Source organism: Engraulis encrasicolus, unplaced genomic scaffold, assembly GCF_034702125.1.
Source record: "Engraulis encrasicolus isolate BLACKSEA-1 unplaced genomic scaffold, IST_EnEncr_1.0 scaffold_1469_np1212, whole genome shotgun sequence".
In the NCBI taxonomy this organism is placed as follows: domain Eukaryota; kingdom Metazoa; phylum Chordata; class Actinopteri; order Clupeiformes; family Engraulidae; genus Engraulis; species Engraulis encrasicolus.
In genome coordinates this window covers 1-6,674 of record NW_026944976.1, presented here as the reverse complement: position 1 = coordinate 6,674, position 6,674 = coordinate 1, and the positions used below count along the sequence as shown (strand labels likewise).

The 6,674-nt window shown below is 51.5% G+C and overlaps 17 non-coding genes across 17 annotated transcripts; all 17 read right to left on the bottom strand.

The window, feature by feature from the left end:
* Window positions 1-571: 571 nt before the first annotated feature.
* On the bottom strand, window positions 572-643 carry trnam-cau (transfer RNA methionine (anticodon CAU)). Its single transcript has one exon. It is a non-coding gene; the product is annotated as a tRNA-Met (tRNA).
* A 6-nt stretch (window positions 644-649) lies between these two features.
* Window positions 650-722, bottom strand: trnar-ccu (transfer RNA arginine (anticodon CCU)). Its single transcript has one exon. It is a non-coding gene; the product is annotated as a tRNA-Arg (tRNA).
* A 75-nt stretch (window positions 723-797) lies between these two features.
* On the bottom strand, window positions 798-879 carry trnas-gcu (transfer RNA serine (anticodon GCU)). Its single transcript has one exon. It is a non-coding gene; the product is annotated as a tRNA-Ser (tRNA).
* A 189-nt stretch (window positions 880-1,068) lies between these two features.
* On the bottom strand, window positions 1,069-1,140 carry trnam-cau (transfer RNA methionine (anticodon CAU)). The gene has a single exon. It is a non-coding gene; the product is annotated as a tRNA-Met (tRNA).
* Window positions 1,141-1,371: 231 nt separating this feature from the next.
* trnar-ccu (transfer RNA arginine (anticodon CCU)) lies at window positions 1,372-1,444 on the bottom strand. Its single transcript has one exon. It is a non-coding gene; the product is annotated as a tRNA-Arg (tRNA).
* A 75-nt stretch (window positions 1,445-1,519) lies between these two features.
* On the bottom strand, window positions 1,520-1,601 carry trnas-gcu (transfer RNA serine (anticodon GCU)). The gene has a single exon. It is a non-coding gene; the product is annotated as a tRNA-Ser (tRNA).
* Window positions 1,602-2,016: 415 nt separating this feature from the next.
* trnam-cau (transfer RNA methionine (anticodon CAU)) lies at window positions 2,017-2,088 on the bottom strand. Its single transcript has one exon. It is a non-coding gene; the product is annotated as a tRNA-Met (tRNA).
* A 6-nt stretch (window positions 2,089-2,094) lies between these two features.
* Window positions 2,095-2,167, bottom strand: trnar-ccu (transfer RNA arginine (anticodon CCU)). The gene has a single exon. It is a non-coding gene; the product is annotated as a tRNA-Arg (tRNA).
* Window positions 2,168-2,242: 75 nt separating this feature from the next.
* Window positions 2,243-2,324, bottom strand: trnas-gcu (transfer RNA serine (anticodon GCU)). The gene has a single exon. It is a non-coding gene; the product is annotated as a tRNA-Ser (tRNA).
* Window positions 2,325-2,513: 189 nt separating this feature from the next.
* trnam-cau (transfer RNA methionine (anticodon CAU)) lies at window positions 2,514-2,585 on the bottom strand. The gene has a single exon. It is a non-coding gene; the product is annotated as a tRNA-Met (tRNA).
* Window positions 2,586-2,739: 154 nt separating this feature from the next.
* trnam-cau (transfer RNA methionine (anticodon CAU)) lies at window positions 2,740-2,811 on the bottom strand. Its single transcript has one exon. It is a non-coding gene; the product is annotated as a tRNA-Met (tRNA).
* A 6-nt stretch (window positions 2,812-2,817) lies between these two features.
* On the bottom strand, window positions 2,818-2,890 carry trnar-ccu (transfer RNA arginine (anticodon CCU)). Its single transcript has one exon. It is a non-coding gene; the product is annotated as a tRNA-Arg (tRNA).
* A 75-nt stretch (window positions 2,891-2,965) lies between these two features.
* On the bottom strand, window positions 2,966-3,047 carry trnas-gcu (transfer RNA serine (anticodon GCU)). The gene has a single exon. It is a non-coding gene; the product is annotated as a tRNA-Ser (tRNA).
* Window positions 3,048-3,236: 189 nt separating this feature from the next.
* Window positions 3,237-3,308, bottom strand: trnam-cau (transfer RNA methionine (anticodon CAU)). The gene has a single exon. It is a non-coding gene; the product is annotated as a tRNA-Met (tRNA).
* Window positions 3,309-3,539: 231 nt separating this feature from the next.
* trnar-ccu (transfer RNA arginine (anticodon CCU)) lies at window positions 3,540-3,612 on the bottom strand. The gene has a single exon. It is a non-coding gene; the product is annotated as a tRNA-Arg (tRNA).
* Window positions 3,613-5,155: 1,543 nt separating this feature from the next.
* Window positions 5,156-5,237, bottom strand: trnas-gcu (transfer RNA serine (anticodon GCU)). The gene has a single exon. It is a non-coding gene; the product is annotated as a tRNA-Ser (tRNA).
* Window positions 5,238-5,730: 493 nt separating this feature from the next.
* On the bottom strand, window positions 5,731-5,803 carry trnar-ccu (transfer RNA arginine (anticodon CCU)). The gene has a single exon. It is a non-coding gene; the product is annotated as a tRNA-Arg (tRNA).
* Between the last annotated feature and the right edge of the window lie 871 nt (window positions 5,804-6,674).

Genomic DNA, 6,674 nt, shown 5'->3' with positions numbered 1-6,674 from the left:
TATAATGTTAAATCACCACTTACCACCGATTTTGGAACCAACCAAAAGCCCTGCGTTGATATATCCGATGTTTGCATTCTGTCATTGACAGAGTCGCTAATTCAAAACAGCCGCCATGTGTACAGTGCTTGGGAAGGCGATCTCACTTGGTGATTGGTTGCTCGGCGTCACGACGTCGTGGCATTTGATTGCCCGCTTTGCCCCATCTGTTCGAAACTGTTCGCAACACGTTCGAAAAGGTTCACATTTGTTCGGATTTGATTAGGACCAGTTAGCACTTGGTTCGGACCTCGTTCGGAGTTGTTCGGAAGTGTACCAAATGCGTTCGGAGGTGGTAGGAACTAGAGGGCAGGCCCGTCAACACAAGGAACGCCACCTCGTCCCCACAGCACTCGCTCTGGCAGTGTGACGCCAGATTGTCAACGCTTTCGGTTGAGGTCAGGCTCCTCGCCTCCTCTGACAGGACGTTTGGAAACGTCGAGCAAAGCGCTCACACCACGCTTGGTGAGTCACACAATGGGATGCTTGTGTGTCACGAGAAGTGTGTGGAGGTGACAAAGGAATATGAGCCTAGCAGAGGATGGTTTCGATCCATCGACCTCTGGGTTATGGGCCCAGCACGCTTCCGCTGCGCCACTCTGCTTGCCATCACCCCAGATGGGACTCGAACCCACAATCCCTGGCTTAGGAGGCCAGTGCCTTATCCATTAGGCCACTGGGGCAGCTCGGGAGAGAGCTGTACACGCCATGCACACGTGTACTGGTCTTAGGCTTACCTCGTAGTACAAGAGTGCGCTCGACGAGGATGGGATTCGAACCCACGCGTGCAGAGCACAATGGATTAGCAGTCCATCGCCTTAACCTCTCGGCCACCTCGTCCCCACAGCCCTTGCTATGGCAGTGTGACGGCAGATTGTCAACGCTTTCGGTTGAGGTCAGGCTCCCCGCCTCCTCTGACAGGACGTTTGGAAACGTCGAGCAAAGCGCTCACACCACGCTTGGTGAGTCACACAATGGGATGTTTGTGTGTCACCAGAAGTGTGTGGAGGTGACAAAGGAATATGAGCCTAGCAGAGGATGGTTTCGATCCATCGACCTCTGGGTTATGGGCCCAGCACGCTTCCGCTGCGCCACTCTGCTCTTCAGGAGGAAGGAGAAAATGGAGGGAAAAAAAGGGACATTTGTGGTTTGAGCCATAAGGGGGCGCGTCTAAGTGAGTCCAGCACGTGTTTGCCATGTGGAGCGGGGGAGGGGGGAAAGCAGGCCGGAATTCCATCGGATAAATGCAATGCCTAGCAGAGGATGGTTTCGATCCATCGACCTCTGGGTTATGGGCCCAGCACGCTTCCGCTGCGCCATTCTGCTTGCCATCACCCCAGATGGGACTCGAACCCACAATCCCTGGCTTAGGAGGCCAGTGCCTTATCCATTAGGCCACTGGGGCAGCTCGGGAGAGAGCTGTACACGCCATGCACACGTGTACTGGTCTTAGGCTTACCTCGTAGTACAAGAGTGCGCTCGACGAGGATGGGATTCGAACCCACGCGTGCAGAGCACAATGGATTAGCAGTCCATCGCCTTAACCTCTCGGCCACCTCGTCCCCACAGCACTCGCTCTGGCAGTGTGACGCCAGATTGTCAACGCTTTCGGTTGAGGTCAGGCTCCTCGCCTCCTCTGACAGGACGTTTGGAAACGTCGAGCAAAGCGCTCACACCACGCTTGGTGAGTCACACAATGGGATGCTTGTGTGTCACGAGAAGTGTGTGGAGGTGACAAAGGAATATGAGCCTAGCAGAGGATGGTTTCGATCCATCGACCTCTGGGTTATGGGCCCAGCACGCTTCCGCTGCGCCAGTCTGCTCTTCAGAAGGCAGGAGAAAATGGAGGGGAAAAAAAGGGACATTTGTGGTTTGAGCCATAAGGGGGCGTGCCTAAGTGAGTCCAGCACGTGTTTGCCATGTGGAGCGGGGGAGGGGGGAAAGCAGGCCGTAATTCCATCGGATAAATGCAATGCCTAGCAGAGGATGGTTTCGATCCATCGACCTCTGGGTTATGGGCCCAGCACGCTTCCGCTGCGCCACTCTGCTTGCCATCACCCCAGATGGGACTCGAACCCACAATCCCTGGCTTAGGAGGCCAGTGCCTTATCCATTAGGCCACTGGGGCAGCTTGGGAGAGAGCTGTACACGCCATGCACACGTGTACTGGTCTTAGGCTTACCTCGTAGCACAAGAGTGCGCTCGACGAGGATGGGATTCGAACCCACGCGTGCAGAGCACAATGGATTAGCAGTCCATCGCCTTAACCTCTCGGCCACCTCGTCCCCACAGCACTCGCTCTGGCAGTGTGACGCCAGATTGTCAACGCTTTCGGTTGAGGTCAGGCTCCTCGCCTCCTCTGACAGGACGTTTGGAAACGTCGAGCAAAGCGCTCACACCACGCTTGGTGAGTCACACAATGGGATGCTTGTGTGTCACGAGAAGTGTGTGGAGGTGACAAAGGAATATGAGCCTAGCAGAGGATGGTTTCGATCCATCGACCTCTGGGTTATGGGCCCAGCACGCTTCCGCTGCGCCACTCTGCTCTTCAGGAGGCAGGAGAAAATGGAGGGGAAAAAAAGGGACATTTGTGGTTTGAGCCATAAGGGGGCGCGTCTAAGTGAGTCCAGCACGTGTTTGCCATGTGGAGCGGGGGAGGGGGGAAAGCAGGCCGGAATTCCATCGGATAAATGCAATGCCTAGCAGAGGATGGTTTCGATCCATCGACCTCTGGGTTATGGGCCCAGCACGCTTCCGCTGCGCCACTCTGCTTGCCATCACCCCAGATGGGACTCGAACCCACAATCCCTGGCTTAGGAGGCCAGTGCCTTATCCATTAGGCCACTGGGGCAGCTCGGGAGAGAGCTGTACACGCCATGCACACGTGTACTGGTCTTAGGCTTACCTCGTAGTACAAGAGTGCGCTCGACGAGGATGGGATTCGAACCCACGCGTGCAGAGCACAATGGATTAGCAGTCCATCGCCTTAACCTCTCGGCCACCTCGTCCCCACAGCCCTTGCTATGGCAGTGTGACGGCAGATTGTCAACGCTTTCGGTTGAGGTCAGGCTCCCCGCCTCCTCTGACAGGACGTTTGGAAACGTCGAGCAAAGCGCTCACACCACGCTTGGTGAGTCACACAATGGGATGCTTGTGTGTCACGAGAAGTGTGTGGAGGTGACAAAGGAATATGAGCCTAGCAGAGGATGGTTTCGATCCATCGACCTCTGGGTTATGGGCCCAGCACGCTTCCGCTGCGCCACTCTGCTCTTCAGGAGGCAGGAGAAAATGGAGGGAAAAAAAGGGACATTTGTGGTTTGAGCCATAAGGGGGCCCGTCTAAGTGAGTCCAACACGTGTTTGCCATGTGGAGCGGGGGAGGGGGGAAAGCAGGCCGGAATTCCATCGGATAAATGCAATGCCTAGCAGAGGATGGTTTCGATCCATCGACCTCTGGGTTATGGGCCCAGCACGCTTCCGCTGCGCCACTCTGCTTGCCATCACCCCAGATGGGACTCGAACCCACAATCCCTGGCTTAGGAGGCCAGTGCCTTATCCATTAGGCCACTGGGGCAGCTCGGGAGAGAGCTGTACACGCCATGCACACGTGTACTGGTCTTAAGGGGGGTTTAGAGTCGCGCGTTCGCGGGGGTTCTGCACAGAGAATGAGCCACAGCGCCCCCCTGTGCAGCGACAAAACGACCCCTGGCTGCAGTACACGCATGTTTCTCCCAGGCTGAAATGTCCGTGAGCTGAGCTATGCTTGAAGACGGTGATTGGTCAATGCGCTTACGGCAGTCCGGGGGGAACTCAGCCCTGATAGGTCAGTTGTGTTCTATTCTTCTACCCTACCGCGGAGGTTTGAAGGAAAACGAAAAACACGATGCAGATGACTTGGCAGGAAATCACTGGAGTTTACTTGACAGGGAGAAGAGAAACTGTTTTTTATTTCAGTAGTACAACTTCCAAAAAATCAATTAGAAATATCCATAAAAGGCCATCATGGAAATGATATGTTTGTAGTGTGGTAGTAGCAAAGAAGCCTCTTTGTTCTTTTGTAGTGTGGCAGCTAGCTCATTAAAAAAGGGTTCGCTAATGTCCTGTAGAGTTTGAATGGGTTTGGCTGACAGTTGCTAAGCTAGCTGTTAATTAGATAGGCTATCTATTGTATTTAAAAATGGCTTTTGTTTCATTTAACCACCTCAACTGTAAAACATGAATAAAGAGAGACTCTTGTATGCTATCATCCATGTCTAATTACGCCACAACTTTTTAAATTAATAGCAAGAAGCCTCTTTGTTGATACAGTATATTAGTACAAGTAGTGTGGCTAGCTAGCTTCTAAAACAGGGTTCGCTAATGTCCTGTAGAGTTTGAATGGGTTTGGCTGACAGTTGCTAAGCTAGCTGTTAATATGGCCATTAGATGTATTGTATTTAAAACGGCTTTTTGTTTGGCATTTTAACCACCTGAACTGTAAAACATGAATAAAGAGAGAATCTTGTATGCTATCATTCATGTCTAATTACGCCACAACTTTTTAAATTAATAGCAAGAAACCTCTTTGTTAGTGGTAGAATTACGTTTCAGGTGGCTAGTCAACTAGCTTTGAGTTTGTAATGACTGATTTAGCTGGCTAGCTACTACTAGGCCCCAGGTGTGAATGGCCATTCATGCTGTCTATTGTCTTTTAAAATGGCGTTTGTCTTGCATTTAATCTCATGTAGTACTTGACCAAAAATAAACTGATGTTGTACCATCTAATTATGCCCCAACTTTTAGAAGTAGGCTACTAGTGGAATATTACGTTTTACATAGCCAGCTGATTAGCTTTGTGATTCATTCTAGGGACTGGGCTCAACTGAATGAGTTAGTTCGCCCCCTGTTGTCACGGAGGTGAATTGACGTCATTAAAATCTCCTCCTCCCTCCCCCCTTGCCCCACTCTTGAATTTTCGGCGGGGAAAAAAAACACCACGCCCTTTCGCACGCATTCGCATGTAGGTCGACTATGAGGCAATACCCCCCGCTGACAGTACGTCTATGCTTTACCCCGCAATCGGCACCGCGTGACTATGCATCAGCCTTTAGGCTTACCTCGTAGTACAAGAGTGCGCTCGACGAGGATGGGATTCGAACCCACGCGTGCAGAGCACAATGGATTAGCAGTCCATCGCCTTAACCTCTCGGCCACCTCGTCCCCACAGCACTCGCTCTGGCAGTGTGACGCCAGATTGTCAACGCTTTCGGTTGAGGTCAGGCTCCTCACCTCCTCTGACAGGACGTTTGGACACGTCGAGCAAAGCGCTCACACCACGCTTGGTGAGTCACACAATGGGATGCTTGTGTGTCACGAGAAGTGTGTGGAGGTGACAAAGGAATATGAGCCTAGCAGAGGATGGTTTCGATCCATCGACCTCTGGGTTATGGGCCCAGCACGCTTCCGCTGCGCCACTCTGCTCTTCAGGAGGCAGGAGAAAATGGAGGGGAAAAAAAGGGACATTTGTGGTTTGAGCCATAAGGGGGCGCGTCTAAGTGAGTCCAGCACGTGTTTGCCATGTGGAGCGGGGGAGGGGGGAAAGCAGGCCGGAATTCCATCGGATAAATGCAATGCCTAGCAGAGGATGGTTTCGATCCATTGACCTCTGGGTTATGGGCCCAGCACGCTTCCGCTGCGCCACTCTGCTTGCCATCACCCCAGATGGGACTCGAACCCACAATCCCTGGCTTAGGAGGCCAGTGCCTTATCCATTAGGCCACTGGGGCAGCTCGGGAGAGAGCTGTACACGCCATGCACACGTGTACTGGTCTTAGGCTTACCTCGTAGTACAAGAGTGCGCTCGACGAGGATGGGATTCGAACCCACGCGTGCAGAGCACAATGGATTAGCAGCAAAGTCTGTTCCCATAAGTCCCATCACTCGGCGGCCATCTTGGCTACGCCTCAAACTGACTATTTGAGATTAGTCAGTGATGGGGTATATAAGAATGAATGGGGGAAATAATGTTGTGTGACAGTGGGACAACACAGCGATACACAACTCATATGGTTGGAATCACAATGAAAAACTGGTTTTACAGGCAGTCTTAGAATGACCGAAACATGAAAGAAACACTTTTAAACACCGTTTTTTTCCTTAATGCTTACTATTTTTTTGTGAGTGTGTGTGGGGGGGGGGGGGGGGGGGGGGTTTTGTGTGGTGGTGTGGGGGTGTGTGTTTTTTTATTTTTTTTTTTGATCTGCGCACGCGCCACATTCCACGACAACGTTCTATTTTTTGGCGGCTAGGTGAGAGCAAGTTGCCGTGGCGTGGACTTCACCTCTTCCGGGCACGGCGGCCGTCAAACTGGGGCATCCATTCCTCCGGTCAGCGTTACAGAAAAGACACCTGGATTTATTTTCTGATCAGCCAAAGCAGTAGTCTAAGCACAAATGGTCGTATCTGAGCTCATCAGTATATAATACATAATAAAAAAAATAGGCTCATTGAATAAATGAATGATGTAGCCTGCCTCAAAAATTGGTTGTGTTTTTAAACTGTGATAGGCTATCAATTGTTGCCTAAACTGATAATAGCTATGGACAAACGGTGAAAAAATATAGGTCTAAGAAAAAAAAGCTAAACTGTTAAGGTTTT